Source organism: Macaca thibetana, chromosome 6 (assembly GCF_024542745.1).
Source record: "Macaca thibetana thibetana isolate TM-01 chromosome 6, ASM2454274v1, whole genome shotgun sequence".
Classification (NCBI taxonomy): domain Eukaryota; kingdom Metazoa; phylum Chordata; class Mammalia; order Primates; family Cercopithecidae; genus Macaca; species Macaca thibetana.
Window position 1 is genome coordinate 108,746,053 of NC_065583.1, and position 26,640 is coordinate 108,772,692.

The 26,640-nt window shown below is 37.6% G+C and overlaps 1 protein-coding gene and 1 long non-coding RNA gene across 3 annotated transcripts in view; one reads left to right on the forward strand and one right to left on the reverse strand.

The window, feature by feature from the left end:
* The window catches only part of MRPS27 (mitochondrial ribosomal protein S27), a 1,100,726-nt gene that overhangs the window by 559,156 nt on the left and 514,930 nt on the right, over positions 1–26,640 (forward strand). The window lies entirely within an intron of this gene.
* On the reverse strand, positions 4,590–25,383 carry LOC126956571 (uncharacterized). 2 transcript variants are annotated; one of them, XR_007726418.1, is made up of 3 exons: positions 24,857–25,383; positions 19,817–19,935; positions 4,590–4,971 (listed from the first exon to the last, which is right to left on the reverse strand). It is a non-coding gene; the product is annotated as an uncharacterized LOC126956571 (long non-coding RNA). The 2 variants fall into 2 exon arrangements; XR_007726417.1 differs by lacking the exon at positions 4,590–4,971 and adding an exon at positions 16,828–17,208.

Below are 26,640 nucleotides of genomic sequence, written 5' to 3' on the forward strand. Positions count from 1 at the left end.
TGGGGCCCCCGCAGGCGGCCGCCATGAATACTATGGGAGTTTAGCCAATCCTGAGCTCCACTGTGTCTTGTGCTAAAAATTCCTTTCTCTCTGTGTGAGGCCAGGATTTCAAGACCAGCCTGGACAACGTGGTGAGACCCCTGGATCTCTGCAAAAAAAAAAAAAAAAAAAAAGTTATATTTATTAGAAAAACAATTATTTTTGCATAGGAATGCATCATACGTCTCAATTTTTCAAAATTTCCTTCACTTTAATCACATATTTCCATATGATTTTAGAAAGAGGTGAATGGTTAGTTTCTATGCAGTATTTTGAATGTATAGGAGTTAAATGTCACTTTTGATAGAGTTTTCCCTTGAAATTTGAGCTGTGCTTGCTTGAAATATGAATATATTTAACTAGAAAAGCAGGCTGCTACAAGTTCAATGTAAGAAATCTGTCGTGTAACAATTTGAGAATGAGGATGACACTAAATGTAAAAGGTTTCTTATCATATGTGTCCAGCACCATAGCCTGAGGACAAAAGCCAACTGCCAGATTAGAGGAATATTGTGATTTTAGTATACAAAACTAGCTTTCTTATTTTTTGCTTCATAGCCAATCTATTCTCATTATTCTTACTACAAAAGTTCCTAAATTGATTTTACATTAAAAATTTTATAAATATAAAATGTATTATGATACCTACTTACGGTATTGGAATATCCTGATGTGGATGTCTTTGAGGAGGTAGCTCAAGTAAATTATTATATTCTCATTATTGTTATATTTATCGTTTACCCATTTGTGGCAGAGCCTGGTTGTTGTACCTTCAAATATCCATTCTCTTCCTCCATAGGAACAGAATCTTGCATTTATATGGAGGCAATACACCCAAATAATGGACTTAGCCTTCCTTGCAACCAGGTGTGGGTGGATTCTCTGTTCAAAAAGATCAAAATGGAAGTGTTGTGAGTTATTTTGGGAAAATCTCTTTTAAAAGGAGAGAGTAGATCCTTCTTTCCGCTTATTTTTTTCCCATTGCCTGGATTGTACACCTAATGCCTGGAGCTCCAGCAGCTATTTTGGAACATGAGGTGACATTGAGAATAGAAGCCATAAATGACAAAACAAAATGTAGAAAGATCCTGGGCCTCTAACACCATGAAGCCTTAACACTAGCATTGAACTACCAATTTCCTGCCTTCTATTATGTGAAAGAGGTATAAACTTTCATCTTATTTCCACTGTTACTTTGGGTCTTTCTGTTACATATGGTCAAACCAAATCCTACTAAATAAACCATTATTTTAATGAGGTATCAGAAACTTTTCAAGAGAACTTTCTTTGTATTTCTATTAGTGTGTCGAGGTGCCTTCATTGTGTGGTGTTTTGTTTTGTTCATCTCTAACCTCCTGGTCCTATCTTCCCTTCTCTAATACTCTCGTTAATTTCTCTTTAAGATGTCAGCTATTTTGAGGACCCTTATTGCTATACTCCTGTTTTCAGTATTACTCTAAGGATCTTATCATTTTCTCAGATATCTCTCTTTTCTCTGAAATTTGCCTGGGGCCGCAGCATAAATCTACAGTTACAACCATGAAGATAGAACTTGCTCATTAATTCAGAGGGCAGGAACTTGTGAACACAACTGTTCTAAGTGATATTTTATTTAATAGAATTTGTGGATACTAATTTTTAGATAGTGTTTCTAGGATGATAGATTAGCAAATAATGAGTTGAATACAGACAGTCTTGATTTCAGCCAAGCATTTGATAGTCTCTAATGAGAAACTGCATACAAAGAACCCTGACCAAGGAGTCTAGAGCTTTGACTCCCGGCTCTGACATTCATTAGCTATAAGAAAAGATATCTTTTGACTTGGAAAAGACATCGAAACTCCTTGAGCCTCTGTTTCCTTATCTGTAAAATGAGCTGTGATAATGATAAAATAAGCTGTGATAAATATTAAATGAGTTAATGCACATGTAATAATACAAACATTTTTGTTTTTAATTCTAACGTACTTTGCAAACATAATGTACTTTGCAAACATAACATACTTTGGGTCAATGGTAAAAATCTGGGTCCAGAACTAAGTATAATCTTGCTAGCTATGTGATTTGGGCCAAATTATTTAATGTCTCTGAGTCTCAGCTTTCTTACCTATAAAATGAAAATGACGATAGTACAGCCTTACATGGGCTGTTATGAGAATTAAATGAAATAATGTATGTGAAGACTCCAAGGCAGTACCTGGTACTCAAAAAATGAAAAATATTATGGTTATATATACCATATATATTATGGTATAAAAAATACTTGTGGTTATTGCCATTATTATTTTCTTGGAGATAAATGGTGAACTTGGAGAGAAATGTCTTGCTGACATTTAGAGTAGATAAATGGATGTATAGTTGACCCATACTATAAAAAGAATATCTATTACTAGCTTAAAATCAACTTAAAGGAACAAATTGGGTAGAATCTTGCAGGCTCAGCCAATGTTTTTATTAATGTGATGTGTGAAGATCAAGTTTGCTTATTACATGTGATCATAACACCAAGTTGGGAGGAATGAAACCATGGATGTAATATAATGGAAAAGACTTGGAGTTTGAAGACTTTGGCTTTGAGACCCAAAATTCAACCATATGACTCAGTTTCTTCATCTGTAAAATGATATTAACACTAGCAAAATACCAGGAAGATGCATTGTGAGTATATGTTTTAAAGTATCTCACATAATTCATGACTCATTCTGAAAAATGACAGTAGGTTTGCTTGTTTACCATTTAAAGTAGATCCAATAAATGGCAATAATATAAATACCATTTACCAGCTTCAAACTTATGCAATTTCTTTTAAAAATAGGAAATTTGAATTATTTCAAATTTTATGCACAAAATGTACCTTTACTAGTATTTCCAATTCATGTACTAAAAATTTGCATAAAATGAATCAACCTGGGCTGCTACTCAGGAGATGGCTGGATTGTTTGGATTCTGAAACCAGTCTGAAACATTGGGAAGATTTGAGAAGAGCAATTTGACCAAAACCTGATGGTTGTTCCTAAAAAGATCAATTTTGATAGAAGACTGACAATATACTTTTTTTTTTGGTTTCTCAGCCCTATCTCGGAGACAATGATGCCCTGCTGGTGTGGGGTAAAAGCTGGTTGGAGTTGACAGATAAGCTAGATTTATGTATTAAGTTGGATAAAACTGAAATTTGAAGCTATACTGGGTACCTGTTATTTTCCTGTTTGTCATTCAGACTACAGGAAGGGTCTAGCCACAGATATCTACCAACAATGGCTATATCAAATGCATTCTTTCAGTCTTACTTGACTTCTAAAGCCTTGTGTTTTTATGGCTTTGCCATAGCTACTGTGGTGAAGAACTCTATGTGGGCCCATGCATTTCTCTTACCTGAGGCTAACGCTCAGAGTCTCTGGCCTGTCTTAGCATTACTAGATTTCTATGAAGTCCTACAAAGAAGACTAGCTGCTAGTGGCTGCTGAAGTGGCCACAGCCTGGGTGTTTAGAGGAATCCACTCCTCATAGAGCAAATCTTGATTAGGGAGAAATAGGAATCAGGATGGAGCTAGCAGATAAATTCCCTCTCTACTTCTCCCTGCAGTGGACTGTTCTGAGTTATGATTTTTCCATATAGCCTGTCCAGACATGTCCTGCATGGCCAAGTGGGAGTCAAGCAATGCTTGTTTTGGAATGGTAGCCAGTGTGATCAATGCATTATCTTACATTTGCTTTCCATCCTCTGCTTCTTCAATTGTCTTTTCCTTTTCTCTTGTTGCCCTGGGATTACACTTGTCCATAAGCCTTGCCTCACACTCATTTTTTTTTTCTAAAGAACTCAGACTAGAGCACTTACTATGAGCAGTAAATTCAGCTAGGTACTGAGTCCGTACCTTCTAAAAGCTACCATTTAGGTTAAGAGACAGACACATGAAGCATACACTACAATACAAAGCCACGCATGATGACAACACATGATCTCATCTTTGAGATCCTCCAAAACTTGGGTAGTTATCTCAGGTTCTGGTGATTTCTTTTTGCACTACTTATCACATCCTGATTTGCCTCTAACGTTGCAGTTAGTCCTCTGAGATTTATTTAAACTCTTCACCTTATGTGAAGGCCAGCATTTTCCTTGGAGTTTCAATATTTTGAATGTGTTTGTTTCTGTGGATATTTTGCTTTAGAAAATATGCCACTTAGTTTTTCTTTAATAATAGCATTTTATCATAGTTCTCTTTTCAAATCAAATTACTGTCAGATTTTTTGGCTATTTGTCTGAGTCAGATAATTGAGTATAATGATGTTGTTTATCCATAGATATTGTTTAGACTAATTTTTGTCCTGCTTTGTGAAATTAATTTAGCAGTCCTTGCAGCCTAGCTAGCTGCCTATATGGTACTATGGTGGGTGTTTTGGACCCAGACTTTATATTTTTGAACACAGTTGTCTTGAAGTGGAGACAAAAATGTGATTCAATTTGAAAAGTACCAGAAATTTGCTTTAGTTGACTAAAGGTAGAAGATAAAATGTGTTGTGCGGGAAGTCTTTTTCTTCATTTTGGGAGGATTACTTTGTTGAATTGTCTTATTCATGTGGATATAAATTAGGTATATAGGTTAAATATTGCTGCTTAATAAATCATCCTAAAACTTGCAACAAGAACAGCAATTTATTTTTCACAAAGTTTCTGAGGGTCATTAACTCAAGAACAGCTTAGCTGGGTAGTTCTGGCTCAGGGTCTGCCATGAGATTTGTTAATCCATCACTTGGCAGTTACGATGTTGATCAGGGCTGTAGTCTTCAAAAGGCTTTACTGGGGCTGGAAGATCCATTTCCAAATGGGCTCACTCATAGGGTTGGCAAGTTGATGCTGGCAGTTGGAGGAGGCCTCATTTCCTCATCACTTGGATCTCTCCATGGGGCTGTTTTGGTATTCTCATGACATGGTAGCTGGTTTCCCCAGCATGAATGATCAAAGAGAAAACAAGGATGGGGTAGAATGTTTTAAATGCCATAGCCTTGAAAATCACACATTGTCACTTCCACTGGATTCTACTGGTTGCACAGACCAACCCTGATACACTGTAGGAGGGAACTATACAAGGAAGGTAATGAGCACCAAGAGGCAAGAGTCATTAGGGAGCCATCTGGAGGCTGGCTACCACATTAAATTTTATCAGTTATTTTTCTTGAAAGCCTTTTAACTATGGAGTAATCCAAATGCAAATCTCATCAGACAGGGATGAGAGGTATTTTGTTTGATAATAACATTCTCAAAGGCGACCTGATGGGAGATCAGCATGCATCTCTGCAGAGATTAATTTAATGGTAAGTGATTTTTCTTCCTCCTCTGCTGGAGAGACCACAAGTGGTAGTGAGAAGGGAAAAAACGAGATGCCCACTGGAAGGATTCATGGGGATGGGGTAAAATCTTAAGTTCTTTGCAGTTATAACTTGAGTAACTCAAAGTTCCGGTGGCTCACACTTCCGGCAAAATTTCCACAGAAAGTTATGTGATTCTCCAAAGGGGCCCTGGCTTCATGCATGCCCACAGTCCAGCCCATTAGGAGCAATCATCACATGGGACTGTTGTGTTCTCTCTCATGTTCCAGCTTCCCTGAGTCCACATCTGCAGCCTCCACTTTGCCTGTGATAATAGTGCCTATTATAAGAATGCCAAAATCTTCACGGAATATACTTTTTCCCTGAAGCTACAAATCCCCTAGGAGCCAAAGGGATGCTGGGCCCAGTGCAGCAGTCACACAGGGAAATCAGCCCCTTTTCTAACTTTTGGGTCCACATCATTGCCAGGGCCCTGAAGCTGCACCACCTGTGCCCAGACCATCGCAAAGTGTTTCATGAAAACAGGTCCTTTTTGCCTTTGATTAACTCTCCACCAAAAATGCACAAGGACCAACAGTAGTATTTAGGCACAGTTAGTCTAAAACCACAATCCAAAAGGAAACATGCCTCCAAAGGAAATGGTGTTTGCAGAAAATCAGTTTGTCCTATAACATAGATAACATTTTCTCATCTCGGCTTGAGCATTCTTTTTTCCTTGAGTGGTACTCTCAACTATTTCTGTTTTCATTATGGCCTGTGACTTGCATACCCAAGGACCCTTTCTGGTAGGCCTTCCTAGAACAAAGAATGAGTCTTCTGTAATGCCTTATCAAAATCTCTACTTCTAAGGCCTGTTCATGCCTGTAATCCCAGCACTCTGAGAGACTGAGGAGGGAGGATCACTTGAGCCCAGGAATTCGAGATCAGCTTGGCAACATAGCAAGACCCTCCATCTCTAAAAAAATTAAAAATTAGTCAGGCACGGTGCTTCGGTGAGCCATGATCATAGCACTGCACTCCAGCCTGGTGACAGAGTGAGATCCTGTTTCAAAAAAACAAAAATAAAAACAAAAATTCTACTTCTTGCATATCAAAAGCTCTTGCATAGCTAGACTAAATTCTTCTTGGTCATGGTGTATAATTCTTTTTACACATTGTGGGATTTGATTTTCTACTGTCTTAGAGGATTTTGTGGCTAAGTTCATGAAAGACACTAGTCTGTAATTTTCTGTTTTCTGGAAGAGATTGTGTAAACTTGGTGTTAAATTTTTGGTAGAATTCTACAGTGAAACCATCTGATAATTGATTGGCTTCTCCTTCCTGCTTTCCTTCTCTCCCTCCTCCCTTCCTTCCTTTTTCTCTTCCTTCCTTCCTTTCTTTTAGTAGATTTTATTTTTTAGGGCAGTTTTAGGTTCACAGCAAAATTGAGCAGAAGGTAGAGATTTTCCACATGCTCTCTTGTCCCCATGCGTGGGTACCTTTCCCCATTATCTACTTCCCTCACCAGAGTGGTGCATTTGTTACAACTGATGAACCCACATTGACACATTATTATCACCCAAAGTCTGTGGTTTACATTAGGCTTTATTCTTGGTATTATACCTTCCATGGATTTACACAAATGTATAATGACATGTATGCACCATTATAGTACTATACAGAGTTGTTTCACTGCCCTGCGAATCCTCAGCCTATTCATTCCTCTTTTCCCTGGCAACCACTGATCTTTTCACTGTCTCTGTAGTTTTGCTTTTTCCAGAATGTCATATACTGTAGTATATGACACACAGCACAGCACATAGCTATGCATAGCACGTAGATTTTTCAGGTTGGCTTCTTTCACTTAGTAAAAAGCATTTAGGTTTCCTCTATGTCTTTTCATGGCTTGACAGTCATTTTTCTTTAGTGCTGAATAATATTCCATTGTTTGGATGTACCACACTTTATCTGTTCATCTATTGAAGGACATCTTGGTTGTTTCCAAATTTTAGTAACTGTGAATAAAGCTACTATAAACATTCGTGTGCAGGTTTTTGTCAATTATATCCAGTTGATTGATGGGTCATTGAGTTCAACTATGTCCTTATTGATCTGTCCTAATGGATCTGTCCATTTCTGACAGAGGGGTATTGAAGCCTCTAACTACAGTATTGGATTCACCCATTTCTCTTTGCAGTTCTATTAGTTTTTGCCTCCTTTATTTTGATGCATGCTTGTCAGGTGACAGGTTGTTATGTGTTCTTGGAGAATTAGGCCCTTTATCATTACATAATACTCCTCTCTATCCCTGAGAACTTTCCTTGCTCTGAAGTTTGCTCTCACATTAATATAGCTAATCCTGCTTTGTTTTGGTTAGTGTTAGCATAGTATATCTTTTTTTGTTCATTAACTGTTAATGTATGTGTGTCTTTATATTTAAAGTGGGTTTCTTGCAGACAATGTAGAGTTGGGTGGTTTTTTTGATCAATTTGGATAATCTGTCTTTTAAATGGTACACTTACACTACTGACATTTAAAGTGATTATTAATATATTTGGATTAATATCTAGCATATTTATTACTGCTATTTGTTCCCCCTTTTTCTTATTCCGTTTTTGTCTTCCACTCTTTTTCTACCTTTTGTGATTTTGATTGAATATTTTATGGTTCCTTTTTTCTCCTTTCTTCACATATCAGTTGTATTTTTTTTTTTTTTTTACCTTTTTCTTAGTGGCTGCCCTAGAGTTTGCAATATATATTCACAACTAATCCACATTCAAATAACACCATACTGCTTCACAATTAGTGCAAGTACCTTATAGTTAAAAAATAATCACAATTCCTACCTCCCATCCTGTGTGTATCACTGCTTGCATTCATTTCACTAACACACACACACATTCACACACACACACACACACACACACACACACGCACACAGAAGGATACATAATCAAATACAGCAGACCCCTCTTATCTTCAGTGGATACCTTCCAAGACCCCCAGTGGATGCCTGAAATCAAAGATAGTACTGAACCTGACTGGCATTAAGTGGAACACACTTTTGTTCACATCTTCCACCCATAAATTTAATGCCTTTTTCATCTTAACAAAGTACTTATCATGCACTATGGCTGTAACTTTTCAATCTGAAGTCTGACAGCAAAACTAGCATGCTTTTTTTTTTTTTTTTTTTCTGCACAGTTCACGGATTGAAATTCATTCTTATTGTAGAATTTAGCAGCCTTGGCATATGGTTTTTTCCCTTTCCCTATTAAGTAAAAAACTCACCTTTTCATTTAAAGGCAGCACTTTAAGGCTTCTCTTGGCCCATTCAAATTGCCACCATCATTACTTTTGTGCTTTGGGGCCATTATTAAATAAAATAAGGGTGACTTGAGCACAAGGACTGCGATACTGAGACAGTTGATCTGATTGCCAAAATGGCTACTAAGTGGCTGACATGTGGTTAGGGTATACAGCAGAGGTCCCCCTACCCGCCTCCGTTGCGGACCTGGACCTGTTTGTGGCTTGTTAGGAACGGGCCCGCAGAGCAGGAGGTGAGCACCCGGCAAGCATTACCGCCTTAGCTCCACCTCCTGTCAGATCAGCAGCGGCATTAGATTCTCATAGAAGCTCGAACCCTATTGTGAACCAGCAGGCTAGGGATCTAGGTTGACTGTTCCTTATGAGAATCTAATGCCTGATGCTCTGAGGTCGAATAGTTCCATCCGGAAAGCATCCCCTCACCACCCCGCCGTTCTGTGGAAAAATTGTCTTCCACATAACCGGTCTCTGGTGCCAAAAAGTTGGGGACCGCTAGTATACAGCATAGATTCTCTGGATGAAGGGATGATTCATGCCCTAGGCAGGATGGCATGAGATTTCATCACAGTGCTCAGAACGGTGGATAATTCAAAACTTCCGAATTGTTTATTTCTAGAATTTTCCATTTAATATTTTATTTTATTTTATTTTTCTGAGACAGGGTGTCTCACTCTGTTGCCCAGGCTGGAGTGCGGTGGCGCCATCTTGGCTCATTGCAACCTCCGCCTCCCGGGTTCAAGTGATTTTCCCGCCTCAGCCTCCGGAGTAGCTGGGATTACAGGCATGTGCCACCAGGCCTGGCTAATTTTTGCGTTTTTAGTAGAGATGGGTTTTGCCATGTTGGCCAGACTGGCCTCAAACTCTTGTCCTCAAGCAATCCACCTGTATTGGTCTCCCAAAATGCTGGGATTACACATGTGAGCCACTGCCCACAGCCTCCATTTAATATCTTCGACCTTGGTTGACCATAGGTAAAGGAAACCGAAGAAAGTGGAATTGCAGATAACTGGGAACTATTGTACATTGTTGCTATTATTGTTTTGAACAAACTCTTCTCTGTGGGATTAATTAAAATAAGAACAAATAAAACTTTTAATTTTACCTTCACTTGTACCTTCTTTCTTGTTCTTCCTTTATGTAGATATGAGTTTCTGACCTATATATTTTCCCTTCTCTCTAAAGAACATAACATTTCTTGCAAGGCAAATCTATTGGCAATCCATTCCGTCCATTTTTATTTGTCTGAGAAAGTCTTTATTTCTTCTTCACTTTTGAAATATAATTTTGCAGAATTCTAGGTTGGCTTTTTTCTTTTTATCTCGACACTTTGAATGTTTCACTCCATTCTCTTCCAGCTTGCATGGTTTCTGAGAAACTGAATGTAATTCTTATCTTTGCTTCTCTGTAAGTTAGGTGTTTTTTTTCCCCTCTGGCTTCTTTCCTGATTTTTGGTTTATCTTTAGTTGTTCTGTAGTTTGAATATGCTGTGGCATAGTTTTTTGACATTTATACTGCTTGGTGTTCTCTGAGCTTCCTAGATCTGTGGTTTGGCATCTGACATTAATTTGGTAAAGTTCCCAGTTATTATTATTTCAAATATTTTTCTTCCCTTCCTTTCTTCTCTTTCTTGTATTGTCATTACGTGTATGTTATGCCTTTTATATAGTTGTCCCAGTTCTTGAATATTCTGGAGGGTTTTCAGTCTTTTTTTCTCTTTGCTTTTCAGTTTTGGCAGTTTCTGTTGAGATATCCTCAAGTTCAGAGACTCCTTCCTCAGCCATGTCCAATATACCAATAAGTTCATTATTCTGTAGTTCTGTGTTTTCGATCTTTAGCATTTCTTTTGGGTTTCTTCTTAGAATTTCACCTCTCTGCTTACATTTCCCATCTGCATGCATAGTGTCTACACGTTAAAGCCCTTATCATCTTAATCATAGTTGTTTTAAATTCCCAATTTGGTAATTCCAACGTCCCTGCTATATCTGGGTCTGGTTCTGATACTTAACTCTGTTTTTCCACATTTTTCACCTTTTAGTATACCTTGTAGGTTTTTCTTTTTTGATGTCATCTGAAATAAAGATAATTTATTTTTTACTTTTCAAACTGAAGGTCTTTTATTTCCTTGCATGATTTTCCTGGCATCACCAGAACGATGTTTAGAGGAAATAATAAAAGTGAACATTCTTATCTGGTTCTCAGTCTTCTGAGGAAAATGTTCAGTGTTCAGTCTTTCATCATTAAAAGTGAGACTGAAGCCTGGCGCTGTGGCTCACGCCTGTAATCCCAGCAATTTGGGAGGCCGAGGCAGATGTATCATTTGAGGTCAGGAGTTCAAGACCAGCCAGGCCAACATGGTGAAACAGTCTTTATTAAAAACACAAAAGTTAGCCAGGGGGTAGTGGGCACTCCTGTAATCCCAGCTACTCTGGAGGCTGAGGCAAGAGAATTGCTTGAGCCTGGGAGGTGGTGGTTGCGGTGAGCCGAGATTGCACCACAGCACTCCAGTCTGGGCGACACAGTGAGATAGAGTGAGATCCTGTCTCAAAAAAACAAAACAAAACAAAACAAAACAAAACAAAACAAAAAAAGTGATGCTGGTCACAGATTTGGAGTCTTTATCAGTCTTCTGTCAATAGCAATCATTTTTTTTTCTTTCTACATAATTTTTTCTTGATAGCCTTACATGATGTACTGGGTAAAGAGAACTTCGTAGATAAGCCTTTAGTAATGTGGTGGTAAGGTGTGAGGTGAAGGGAAGCCTTCCATATCCCTATGGTTAGGTCTCAGTCTTTTAGTGAGCCCATGCCTCTGGACTGTAAGCTTGGGGAGTGCTTCTCAGTTTTTTCCCTTTAGGTGGGACAGGATAGCTAGAGGAGGCTTAAGTTGGGTATTTTTCTTCTGTCACTAAGAAGGCTTGAGCCAGCTGGGGTTGGATATTTCCTTTCCCCAGGTCAGCTAGGCTCTGACAAAACCCCAGCAGGTTAGGCTGTGATTTGTTTCTTCCGAGGGCAGACTTTGTTAAGAAGAACAGAATTCTCCTGAACATTCAAAATTACGCATTTTCTTTCCCTTTGCTGGAATCATTAAGGGATGTTTCTCTGATATTTACTCTCACAAAAATGTGCCATCTTCCCCATCCCCCATGACTGGGTATCCCTGGAGTTTTTTTTTTGTTTTTTTTTTTTAATTATACTTTAAGTTCTAGGGTACATGTGCGCAACGTGCAGGTTTGTTACATATGTATACATGTGCCATGTTGGTGTGCTGCACCCATTAACTCGTCATTTACATTAGGTATATCTCCTAATGCTATTCTTCCCCCACCCCTCCCTATAATAGGACCCGGTGTGTGATGTTCCCCTTCCTGTGTCCAAGTGATCTCATTGTTCAATTACCATCTATGAGTGAGAACATGCGGTATTTGGTTTTCTGTTCTTGCGATAGTTTGCTGAGAATGATGGTTTTCAGCTACATCCATGTCCTTACAAAGGACACGAACTCATCCTTTTTTATGGCTGCATAGTATTCCATGGTGTATATGTACCACATTTTCTTAATCCAGTCTGTCACTGATGGACATTTGGGTTGATTACAAGTCTTTGCTATTGTGAATAGTGCTGCAGTAAACATACGTGTGCGTGTGTCTTTAGAGCAGCATGATTTATAATCCTTTGGGTATATCCCCAGTAATGGGATGATTGGGTCAAATGGTATTTCTAGTTCTAGATCCTTCATGAATCGCCACACTGTTTTCCACAATGGTTGAACTAGTTTACAGTCCCACCAACAGTGTAAAAGTGTTCCTATTTCTCCATATCCTCTCCAGCACCTATTGTTTCCTGATTTTTTAATGATTGCCATTCTAACTGGTGTGAGATGGTATCTCATTGTGGTTTTGATTTGCATTTCTCTGATGGTGAGTGACTTCCAGACTTGTCCACACTGAGCCTCCAGCAATTTGTCAATTACAGTTCAGGTTCTCCCACCCTGTCACCAGTTTCACATAGGTTTCTGCTCACAAGCTCCTGCTTTGGTAAGTTATGATTCTCTGTATTTACCTGTCTTCCAAATTTTGGGGGCAGCAGTTTGCCCTATGAGCTCACTTCTCTTATGGACCTAAGAGGAGCTGTTGATTTTTCAGGTTATTCAGTTTTTTACTTGTTATTAGGGCAGAGTGACCACGTCAAAGTTTCTTATATGTTGGACCAGAAATTGGGAGTCCAAGATTTCTTATTCAGAAGTTTTAAATTATGAATTTGATTTCTTTAATGGCTATAGGAGTAATTTGGTTATCAATGTAATCTAGGCTGAGTATTGGTAGTTGGTTTTTTTAAGGAATTGATTGGTCTATTTCTTCCAAGTTGTTGACTACATGAACATGAGGTTGTTATGTAGTGATATGGTTAGGCTTTGTGTCCCCACCCAAATCTCATCTTGAATTGTAATCACCATAATCCTCATAATCCCCATGTGTCAAGGGACAGACCAAGTAGAAGTAATTGAATCATGGGGGAGGTTTCCTCCATGACGTTATTGTGATAGTGAGTGAGTTCTCGTGAGATCTGATGTTTTTTATAAGGGGCTCTTCCCCCTTCTCTTGGCACTTTTCCTTCCTGATGCCTTATGAGGAAGGTGCCTTGCTTCCCCTTCAGCTTCCACCACAACTGTAAGTTTCCTGAGGCCTCCCCAGCCATGCTGAACTGTGAGTTAATTAAACATCTTTCCTTTATAAATTACCCAGTCTCAGGCAGTTCTTTATAGCAGTGTGAAAATGGACTAATACATGTAGTATTTCCTCATCATCCTTTTACTGGCTACAGGATCTGTAGTGATATCTTATTTCATTCCTGCTATTGATAATTTTTGTCTTCTCTTTTTTTATTTTTACCAATATCACTAGAGGATTATCAATTTTATTCATTTTTTTAAAACCACCTTCTTATTTCATTGACTTTCTCTATCGTTTTCCTGTTTTTTATTTCATTGATTTCTGCTCTTATTTATTATTTCATTTCTTCTGCTAGGTTTGAGTTTGTTTTGATCTTGTTTTTCTAACTTTTTGTCGTGGGAACTTAGTTTATCAATTTGAGATCTTTCCTCTTTTTTAATGTAAGCATTAGAAATGTAAGTGCTGTAAGTTTCTCAGCATTTCTTTAACTGCATCCCACATATTTTGATATGTTGTAATTTTAATTGCATTGAAATTCTATGTTTTTAAAAATTTTCATTTGAACTCCGTCTTTGACCCATGGGTCATTTAAAAGTGTGTTGTTTAATTTCTAAGTATTTTAAGAAAATTTTATCTTATTACTGATTCCTGGTTTGTTTCTGTTATGGTTAGAAAAACACTCTGTATGATTTTAATTTTAAAACATTTGTTGAGGTTTTATGGCCCAGGAGATGGTCTACCTTGGTGAATGTTCCATGGGTACTGGAAAAAAGTGTCTATTCTGTTGTTGTTCTGCGGAATGTTTTATATGTCAACTGGATACTGTTGATTAATTATATTTTTCAATTATTCTATATCCTTGATGATTTTCCATCTAATAGTTTTCTCATTTGCTGAGCGATCAAAAGCTCTTTAGTTTTAAAAAGAGGCTTTTTGGAAGAATCATCATTCTCAATAATAAACAGTTAAAGATCAATTTCAAAGCAACTTGTGCTTTCTTTCCTTCTAGGAATGTCTCTGTTGTTTCCAAACTCAGGCTAAAATCAATCAGTGGTCACTCTCTCCTTTTGTAAATAACCCAAATTATTTTCTAGATTCTTTATTTTGGATGCAACTGAATAACCCTCCAGCCTGACTTATATTTATAGGTTGCTATTTTCTTCCCACATATTTACACAGTCTGCTAGTTATTCCCCATACTGCCAAATGTCTTTTGAAATAATCAGCTGTCAAAGGTGAGAAAAATCTGTTAACACATGATGTGTGGCATAGCACAGAGCTGTGATAAAAAATGATCTGGAGTATTAAAAATTCAAGCTGTCCTCTTCTAGCTAAGCTTTAAGTAAGTGCTAGTCACCTGCCCAAGGTCATCTGACTTTTGCCAGATTCTCTGTACTTTGAACGCTCTTATAATACTTCTTATGTGGCACCGTTTACAATTTTCTTGCATACTGTCAAGATATTTTACATGGAAGTGCTAAGGAAACTGTGCTTAATGTCTTGGATCCATCAGGTCTTCTGGGCCAGAGCTCTGGGAATCCCTAGTTGGCGGTTTCTCTGTTATTGCACACATTGCACGTATCTCTTGTGGATTCTGCCTCCAAAATACCTTTCAAATTTATCTCTTTCTCCTCATCTCCACTGCCACTGACTTGGTTCAGGCCCTTATCAAGACTTTCCTGGATAATTCCAATAGTATACACACTGGTCTCATCTTGCTTTAATTCATCCTCCATGTTACTACTGTGAAAATAATCTAAATGTAAATAAAATCACATTTCTCCTTCTTAAAGTCCTTCTATAAATCCTCCCATAGATACTGGGATCAAATTCAAGCGATAAGTTAGCTGACAGATATTTGCCTACCTTTCTAACCTCATTTTCACCAACCTCCCTTCTGTGCTTATTTGCAGCCACTTAACCTGCAATTGCGTTAAGTTTAGGCTGTTTAGTGCCTTATGCATTAGCAGTTATTGTTCCTTCTGCCTTACATGCATTTTCTACTCATCCTTCAAGACGTAGATCAGGCATCATCCCCTCTAAAATGCCTTTCGAATGTGGGTTGGATGTTTCTCCCATGTTCCACAGCATCTTCTACATGATTCTTTCCATATGAGATGCAGTACTGCATTGTGTTGCGGGCTGTGAAGCCAGAGTATGTGAGTGTAAGTTGCCCCCCTTTTTTTTTTCAGAGTCCCGCTCTCTCACCCAGGCTGGAGTGCAGTGGTGTGATCTCGGCTCACTGCCACCTCTGTCTCCTGGGTTCAAGCAATTCTCCTGCCCCAGCCTTCCAAGTAGTTGGGATTACAGGCCTGTGCCACCATGCCTGGCTAATTTTTGTATTTTTAGTAGAGACAGGGTTTCCCCATGTTGGCCAGGCTGGTCTCAAACTCCTGACCTCAGGTGATCCACCCACCTCGGCCTCCCGGAATGTTGGGATTACAGGCATGAGCCACCGTGCCCAGCCATAAATCACCTTTTTAAAATGACTATCTGTGTGACCTCTGCAAGTTTTTTAGCTTTTTTCATTCCTCAGTTTCCCTGTCTGTGAAGTGACTATCTCATGTGTCACTTCACATGTGTCACTTCACAGTATCTGTCTCATGTGATTGCTTTGGGTTTTATATTGAGGTCACAAACATGGAGTCCTTAGAATTATGCCTATGTCAGAGTCAGAGCTCAATGCATGTCAGCTGTTCCCAACAATTTGTTTTATTTTCAGTTTGCTGTTTCATAAGATCCTAAGCTTTCAAAGGGATGGAATTAGTCTTTGTTTTCTCAGCATCTAGTCCAAGAAGGCATTCAGTACTTTGTGAATGCATAAATGAACTATAAGCACCATATGTAAGGTGTTATTTTACTTGGTGGACTTTCATATTCCCTGTACTTTCTGACACATTTAGCTCATACAAGAACAAGCTAGCAGTGTGCATAGCAAGTCTTTAAACAATTATAGTAAATTATAGCATATATATTATATATTATATTATTTATTGCCAAAGCAAATTTTCTTAACTTAGTGAAGAATTATCTGTAAATTTGATAGAATTTTATTTTTTGGGTGATTTGTTTTGAAAAGTCAGCACTATTCTTTCTTGTTGGTGTGTGGCATCTTCTATGATACCGTGTGCCACTAGCTTCAAATTATGACAAAATCCACATATTGCTCATGTTGTTGGCATAGGGGAAAATTCTGTTTCCTATCTTCTTTGAATCTCTCACATATTTTTGCATTTTACACAATGTTTTATAATCACATCATGTGTCCAATAGACTAAAAACAAGCAAGCTCCTGCCATCTCCCTGAGAAAAGACTGCTAAATGGCACAAGATTTCATTTTCCAGCAACATTGTCTGGCAAATACACAAGACGTTCATCTTCCTCCATTTCTAGATTAATATGTTTTTATTTAATAAAACTAACCACATTGTGTAGCAGTCCATAATCTTCTGGATGTCTATATTAGAATTAGGTTTGACTGTGAATGATAGAAACTCAAAATAACAATGGCTTAAACAAGTTAAAAGCTTATTTCTCTTATGTAAACAGAAGCAGTCCTGAGCTAGAATGGCAGTTCAATCATCAGAGACCAAGGCTCTCTCCAGCATGCTGCTCTGCCATCCTTAATACACAGGTTCAACTCCTAGTTTAAGAGAGCTGTTCCTTTCCAGCCTTCACATCCTCAGTCCAGCCAGCAGGAAAAGGAAAACACTCTGTTGCTATTTAAGGACACTCCCTGTAAGTTGCATATGCATTCCCAATTATCAGAACTTGGTCACAGGGCTACATCCAGCTCAAGGGAAGTCTTGGAAATGCAGTCTTTGTCCTGGGTGGCCATGTGCTCAGCTGAAAATTGTGGATTCTATTTCTGAGAAGGAGTAAATGTATATTAAATGACTACTACCAGTCTGTGCTACTTTGTCTTTGCCATTTAAGTGTCTCAGCTTACTCGGGTCCAAGATTTAAAAAATTGTGGGTAAAATGGCCTATCGATGTAAAAAATATGTATTTGATCCTTCAGAAAGGGTCAAAATTAGAGTGTTAGCTAGTATGAGACTCTTTTTAAATTTTAGAAGCTATGTTAATTTTATGAATTGACTCCAAAATATCTTTTAAAATATTAATATTGTTATAGCAAATGTTTCTCATAAAGGAGCAACAAGAAAATAAACTGGCATATGACACCAAAGGCACAGGCAACAAAAGACAAAGTAGACAAATTGTACTTCATCAAAATCAAAAGTTTTGTGTATCAACGACCAGGTGCAGTGGCTCATGCCTGTAATCCCAGCACTTTGGGAGGCTGAGGTAGGAGGATCACTTGAGCCCAGGAGTTTGAGACTAGCCTGGGCAACATGGCCAGGCCCTGTCTCAAAAAAAAAAAAAAAAAAAAAAAAAAAGAAAAAGGAAAAAGAGATACCTAAGATATCTGAGAAGGGAGAAATATCAAGAATATGTGAAGAACTACAACTCAACAACGAAAAAACCATACGATCCAATTTTAAAAATGGGCAAAGGACTTGAGTAGACATTTCTCTAAAGAAACTATATAAATGGCCAAAAAGCACATGAAAAGTTGCTCAACATCACTAATCACTAGAGAAATGCAAAAACAAAAAACAAAAAACAAAACAAACAAATAAACAAAAAAAACCACAAGGAGATACCACTTTTCACCTATTAGAATAGGTATTATTTAAAAAAAAAAAAAAAACAGTAAATAAGGATTGGCAAGGATGTGGAGAAACTGGAACCCTTGTGTAGGGCTGCTGGGAATGTAAAATGTTATGACCTTGGTAAAAAACTGTATGATGGTTCCTCAAAAAGTTAAAAATAAAATTACCTTATGATCCAGGAATTTCACTTTTGAGTATATACCCGAAATAATTGAAAACAGGGCCTCAAATGGACATTTATACACTCATATTGATAGCAGTATTATTTACAATAGCCAAAAGGTGGGAGCAATCCAAGGATCTATCAGCGGATGAATGGATAATACAAATATTGTGTCTACATATAATCAAATATTATTCAGCATTAAAAAGAAAGGAAATTCTGATGCATATTACAATATAGATAAGCCTTATAGACATTATGTTAGGTGAAATAAGTCAGTCACTAGAGGACAAGTACTGTCTGCTTCTACTTATATGAGGTATCTACAATAGTCAGATTCATAGAGACAAAAAGTAGAATGGTGGTTGCCAGAGGCTCGGGGAAGGAGGAGTGGAGATATTTTGTTTAATGGGTATGGTTTCATTTTGGGAAGATGAAAGGGTTCTGGAGATGGAAGATGGTGATAGTCGTACAATATGAATATATTTAATGCCACTGAACTATACTCTTAAAAGTGGTTAAAATGCTAAATTTTATGTAAATTTTATATTTTACCACTTTATATAAAAATAGTTTATATTTTTATGCACATGCATTTATATAATCAATCTTGAAGCCATTTCTAGAATTTTTTCCCCAGGAATCTTGATCTTATTTTGAAATGTTATTTTTAAAAAAATGCTATAAAACATACACAAAACAGAGATAATAACATATGGAAAATTTCTAGTTCCCTTTACTTAATGTTAATACCTCAATTTGTAGTAAATATTTTCTGTGAATGATTAGACCATTGCCCCAATTGTTGAGTGCCATTTGTATTCATCCCTCTCATTCCAGTGATTTGAAAAGCCAACTATGAACTTTTCATATCTGTGAATTGAACTGAACTAAAAAAGCTTTAGAAAACCTGACTTATTATAGATTCTGCAAAAGTAGCAGCATTGTGCAGACCAAGAGTTGGAAAACTTTTTCTGTAAAAAGCCAGATGGTAAATAAACATTCTAGGCTTTGTGGGCCACATAGGACTGTTGAATAGTCTTTAAAAATTTTTTTTAAAAATATCCCTATAAAAATATAAAAACTCTTCTTAGCTAGTGGAGCCTTGCAGTAAAAGGCTATAATTTGCTGACCTCTGGAAGACCATGAAGCCCTTCTGTCACCAAGCCACAGTTAATAGGTAGATGTGGGCATGTGATAAAGGTAAGCCAATCTTTAGGGTGCTAGCAACCTCTCTCTAGGCCTGACTCAAGTAGAATGAGTGAAGCATATTGGGTTTATTTCCTGAAACTCTGATAAGGAAGCATGTAGAAGTAAGCCACCCCAGGAGGAACAGAGTGGGTCCTAAGTGAGAGACGAGTGGGTGGTTATTCCCTAGAATAGGCTCAGTTCCAGTCCCACTGCATAAGTATAATAAACCACTTTTTCTTGAGGGAATTTATGTGTTCCTTGTTACCAGAAGAACCTAAATTACTTTCATCCATTACAAATGTAAATTGATACAACACAAGACAGCCTGGCAAAATTTAATAAAGTTGAATATGGGCATATTAGTGATCCAGCAATTCCATGCTTAAATAGTTTTCCTAAAAAATTATTTGATATGTATACCAACAGATATTTATAACAACACTCACAGCATGTAGCAGAAGGTCCACAGAGACTCATTCAACCTGATCAAATCCCAGCTCTGCTCCTTACACAGCTGTGTGACCTCGGATAAATTGCTTAGTTCTCTGTGCCCCATTTTCCTCACCTGTGGGGTGAGAACAATTATTTTATTCTTACAAGGTTGTCATGGGGGTTAAATAAGTTAATATACATAGAGTGCTGGGCACAATCCAAATGCTATATTTTTAGCTATTATTACAACTCTCATTATTATAGCATCATTGTTCATAATAGTAAAATACTGAAAACAAGCTAAACCTCTATCAGTAGAGCATGGGTAAATAAATTGCAGTATGTTTCTACTATAGAATCTTATAGCATAGGAGTAAAAAGAATGAACTAGACCCACATATATCAATAGGTACAAATCTTGGACACATAATGTTAAAAGAAGAACACATGTAGTATGATCCCTATGTTATAACATAAGCAAAATTAAACCTATTCTTTAGAGACACACATATAGGTAGGAACAGTACAAAAAAAAATGGGAAAGAAACAAAACTCAAGATAGTGAAAAGGCAGATGGGATTGGGAAAGAGCTTCAGAGACCTTTGTGAAGTTCGTAAGTTCATAAATTTGGTGGTAGGTTCATAAGTGCTCTATGTTATAAACATGGAACAATTAACCTCAATGAACCAAATCTTTAAGAAATTTTCTTCAAGAAAATTTACATGGATATAAACTGAGCTGGTGGAAAATCCAGAAGAAAGAATGAAAACAAATAGTTTTAATAGTTAATATGCTCTTCCAAGAATTCATTCAGGAACTAAATTGGTTGAATGGAATTTGCTCTATGAAATACTTTTTGATGGAAATTTATCACTGCTAGTATACTTATTAGGATGTTTGTCTAAATATGTCTCAATAAATTCAAAGTCATTATGATCTGATGGTCATATTTAGATGAATAAAATCATCCTGTGCATAGTTAACAAAAACTTAATGGTACAACAGACATTAAATTTATTTAATGAGCTTTACATATTCATAGGAAAAACAAGGTTTTGACAGAAGTCTGGGTGGGAATCAGGTGTCAGGAAAACCTAAATGGTCAACTAGCTTTAAGGCAAAATAGCAAGAAAGTATTCATCTCTGGAGATAAGAGAAACAGGAAAATACCAAGAAATAGATCATCAAGGCAGAAAACTAACAAAGATATTTGGGACCCAAACTTGACACTTGACCAAATGGACCTAACAGACATCTATAGAATGCTGCACCAAACAACAACAGAATATACATTCTTTTCATCTGCACATGGCACATACTGTAAGATTGACCACAGACTCAGCCATAAGGCAATTCTCAACAAGTTAAAAAAACCTGAAATCATGCCAACCACACACTCAGACCATGGAGCAGTAAAAATAGACATCAATACCAAGAAGATCTCTCAAAACCATACAATTACATGGACATTAAGCAATCTGCTCCTGAATGACTTTTGGATAAAGAATGAAATTAAGGCGGAAATTAAGAAATTCTTTGAAACTGATGAAAATAAAAAATACAACACACCAAAATCTCCAGGATATAGCTAAAGCACTGTTAAGAGGAAAGTTTATAGTGCCAAACGCCTATGCCAAAAAATCAGGAAAATCTCTAACAACCTAACATCTCACCTAGAGGAGCTAGAAAAACTAAGAGCAAACCAACTCCAAACCTAGCAGAAGAAAAGAAATAACCCAAATTAGAGCTGAACTGAACAAAATTGAGATGCAAAAACCTATGCAAAAGATTAGTGAAACCAAAAGTGGGTTTCTTAAAAAGAATAAATAAGATAGTAATAAAAAGGAAGATCCAAATAAACAGCATTACAATTGACAAAGGTGACATTACCACTGGACCCACAGGAATACAAAAGCAAACCCCTCAGAGACTATGATGAACACCTCTATGCACACAAATGAGAAAACCTAGAAGAAATGGATAAGATCCTGGAAGCCTACAGCCTTCCAAGATTGAACCAAGAAGAAATTTAATAACTAAATAGACCAATAATGAGTTCCAAAATTAAGTCATTAATAAAAATCTTACCAACCAGAAAAATGCCCTTGGACCAGACGGATTCATAGCCAAATTCTACCAGATATATAAAGAAGACCTGGTAGGCCACGCACAGTGGCTCATGCCTGTCATCCCAGCACTTTGGGAGGCTGAGGTGGGTAGATTATTTGAGGACAGGGGTTCAAGACTGACCTGGGAAACATGGCAAGACCCTTCTCTACAAAAAGTACAAAATGTATCAGGTGTGGTGGTGCATGCCTATAGCTCCAGCTACTTGGGGGGGGCTGAGGTGGGAGGATCGCTTGAGCCCGGGAGGTCAAGGCTGCAGTGAGCTGTGATCACACCACTGCACTCTACCCTGGGCAACAGAGCAAGGCCCTATCTCAAAAAGAGAAGAAGGAGAAGGAGAAGGAGAAGAAGGAAGAAGAAGGAGAAGAAGGAAGAAGAAGAAGAGGAAGAAGAAGAAGAAGAAGAAAAAGAGGAGGAGGAGCTGGTATCAATTCTACTGAAAGTATTTCAAAAAATTGAGGAGGAAGGACTCGTAACTCATTCAATGAGGCCAGCATCATTCTGATACCAAAACCTGGCAGAAACTCAATGAAGAAGAAAACTTTAGGCCAATATTCCTGATGAACATAGATGCAAAAATCCTCAACAAAATACTAGCAAATCGAATCCAGCAGCACATCAAAAAGGTAATCCACCTTGATCAAGTAGACTTTATCCCTAGGAGGCAAGGTTGGTTCAGTATATTCAAATCAATTAATGCAATTCATCACATAAACAGAACTAAAAACAAAAGCCACATAATCATCTCAATAGATGCAGAAAAGGCTTTTGATAAAATGCAACACCTGTTCATGTTAAAAACCCTAAACAAATAAGGCATCAAAGGAACATGCCTCAAAATAATAAAGGCCATATATGACAAACCCATAGCCAACATCATACTGAATGGGCAAAAGTTGGAAGCATTTCCCTTGAAAAACGGAAGAGAAGGATGCTCACTCTCACTACTCCTATTCAACGTAGTGCTGGAAGTCCTAGCTGGAACAATGAGGCAAGAGAAGGAAAAAAGGCATCTAAATAGGAGGAGAGGAAGTCAAACCATCTCTCTTCGTGGATGATATGATTCTATACCTAGGAAACCCCAAAGTCTCTGCACAAAAGCTCCTAGAACTGATAACTTTAATAAAGTTTCAGGATACAAAAATTGATGTACAAAAATCGGTAGCGTTTCTATATACCACTAATGTCCAAGCTGAGAGCCGAATCAAGGATTGCATTCTTGTGCCGAATCAAAGATCGCCACAAAAAGAATAAAATGCATAGAAATACAGCTAACCAGGGAGGTGAAAAATCTCTACAACAAGAATTATAGTAAAATACTGCTGAAAGAAATCAGAGACGACACAAGCAAATAGAAAAATATTCCGTGCTAATGGATAGGAAGAATCAATATTGTTAAAATAGCCATAACTGCCCAAAACAATTTACACATTCAATGTTATTCCTATCAAACTACCAATGACATTCTTCATAGAGATAGAAAAAACGTTTCTAAAATTCATATGGAACCAAAAATGAGCCCTAATAGTCAAAGCAATCCTAAGCAAAAAGAACAAAGCTGGAGGCAATCTGACTTCAAACTGTACTACAAGGCTACAGTAACTGAAACAGCATGGTACTGGTATAAAAACAGACACATAGACCAATGAGGCACGTTAAACAACCCAGAAATAAAGCTACACACCTACAATCATCCGATCTTTGACAAAGTCAATAATAAGCAATAGGTAAAGGATTCCCTAATCAATAAATGGTGCTGGAATAACTGACTTGCCATATGCAAAAGACTGAAACTGGACCCATAGCTTTCACCATATACAGAAATCAACTTGAGATGGATTAAAGACTTAAACACAGAACTGAAAACTATAAAGACCCTAGCGGGGAGAACCTAGGAAATACTCTTCTGGACATAGATCTTGGCAAATATTTCATGACAAAGGCTCTAAAAACAATTGCAACAAAACAAAAAAATTGATAAATGGGACCTAATTAAACTAAAGAGGTGGGACATAGCAAAAGAAACTATCAACAGGGTAAACTGACAGTCTACAGAAGGGGAGAAAATTTTTGCAAACTAAACATCTGACAAAGGTTTAATATCCAGAATCTATAAGGAGCTTAAACAAGCAAAAAAGAAACCACCTCGTTAAAAATGGGCAAAGAACATAAACAGACACTTCTCAAAAGAAGACATACATGTAACCAACAGGCATATGAATAAATGCTCAACATCATTCATCATTAGAAAAATGCTAATCAAAACTACAATGAGATACTATCTCACGCCAGTCAGAATGGCTATTATTAAAAAGTCAAAAAATAATAGATGTTGGCAAGATTGTGGAGAAAAGAGAAGACTCATACACTCCTGGTGGAAATGCAAATTAGTTCAGCCACTGTGGAAAACAGTTTGGTGATTTCTCAAAGAACTTAAAACAGAATTACCAGTAGACCCAGCAATCCCATTACTGGATATATGCTCAGAGGAATATGAATTATTCTATCATAAAGACAAATGCATGTGCATGCTTATTGCAGCACTTTTCACAATAGCAAAGACATATAATCAACAGTGGACTGGATAAAGAAAATGCGGTACATATACACCATGGAATGCTATGCAGCCATAAAAGAATGAAATCATGTCCTTTGCAGCAACATGATGCAGCTAGAGGCCATTATCCTAAGTGAATTAGTGCAGGAACAGAAAACCAAATACTGCTTGTTCTCATAAGTGGGTGCTAAACATTGAGTATACATGGTCACAAAGGCAGGAAAAATAGACACCAAGACTCACTTGAGGGTGAAGGGTGGGAGGAGGGTGAGGATAAAAAGCTACCTATTGGATACTGTGCTCACTATGTGAGTGATGAAATCACTCGTACACCAAACCCCAGTGACCGCAACTTATCCATGTAACAAACCTGCACTTGTACACCCTGATCCTAAAGTATAAGTTGGAAGAAAAAATAAATAAATAAAAAAGAATGAATTCAATGTTGAGGTGATCATTTGGATGATAAGTTTGATCCATGAAGCTGGCATATGCAGTTTAGGAGTGGACATAGCTGCGGAACACTTCACTTCCAAAAGCCACTGCGTAGTTAGCTGTTTTCTGAGGCAACAGCAAATACGCTGCCTTCAGGATATCTTCAGGGGTGAGAGTACAGCGATTTCTGAAATACATCAACCTGTAAGCTTTCATGGAAATGTGTTGAAAGAAGTTGTTAATCAGAGTGTTCATGAGGTCCAAGGTGCGAGACGATGTGCCTCTATGGGACACCACTTCCTTTAGGACCTTGTTTACGAAGAATGAGTAATTTCCATGGACAAAATCAATGCTGGAATGTGCTTTCTTTCTGGAGGTTGGGCTTTGATGTCTTTTGGAGTACTTATGCTTTTTGGTGCTGGATCTAGCCATTGTGGATGTTGTTCCTCTGATCAGTTATGAATGGAGAGGAGAAGGGCCCAAGAACAGGTGGGAGTGCTCATCTTTATAGTGACATGTCACAGTCAGACTTCAGAGGCTTCTCTGATTGGAGGTTGCTTTTCCTATGTCACAATCACCTAGCAATAGCACTAATTTGTTGTTAAGGGCAAATCTTGTTCTTGACTAACCTAAAGCTTTCCTAAGAAGGAGAATTGAGGCTGATTTCAGGGCAGAAAAGAGGAGTGCTCATTCTTTCAACTTTGTTTCTTAGCAATTTGCAAGCATAATATACAATATCCTCAGAATTGCAAAATCCCATCAAACTGGGAGGGTTAGTGAAAGGGAAGGAAATTTGCCATAGGCCTTTTCTCAGGGCCACTGTATTCATAAAAAGCATTCATAAATTCATTTTATGAGCAAATGAATAATTAAATAAGCCACTAAAGTCTCAAAATGATTATTTTTTAAAAATGTATGGCTAATCTGGTTTTAAGAATTGTTACCATTACTTTAAAAATGAACTTAAGTTTTTGTCTAGACTCATACTCCTCAGGAATGAGTATGTACAACTGAAGAATAAAACAAAAACTCCCCTATTTTATTGTTAAAATTGTGACACAAGGACTGTGTTCATTAACCTTTTATAATGACATTAATATTATTCTTGCAAATTTCACAGATTTCATTGCATGGTCTGCATTTACTTGATATTGTAGTTCTGTCATTAACCAAAAGATGTTTGTAGGGTCACTCTTGAACATGTGCTTTTAAAACATATTTCATTTGCTTTCTTAATCAAATTTATCCATAAGTAAAAGAAAAAGACATACAAGTAACCATAAAAATAATAGGCTTGGTGCCATGGCTAACACCTGTAATCCCAGCACCTCGAGAGGCTAAGGGGGGTGGATTGCTTGAGCCCAGGATTTCAAGACCAGCCTGGGCACCATAGAAAAACCACATCTCTACAAAATGTATAAAAATTAGCGGGGTGTGGTGGTGCACACTTGTAGTCCCAGCTACTTGAGATGCTGAGCGGGGAGCATCACCTGAGCCTGGGAAGTCAAGGCTGTGGTGAGCTGTGATCGTGCCATTGCACTCCAGCCTGGGCAATACAGTGAGACCCTGTCTCAGAAAAAAAAAAAGAAAAAAATCAGTGTATGAGCATTTCAGTTATTCACAATTGCCACAACCCTTAATGCTGTCACTAAATGTCCTTCACTAGGAGCTTCTTCACAGATGAGGTAGACTGGCTTATGTGTAATTTCTGGAACGTAA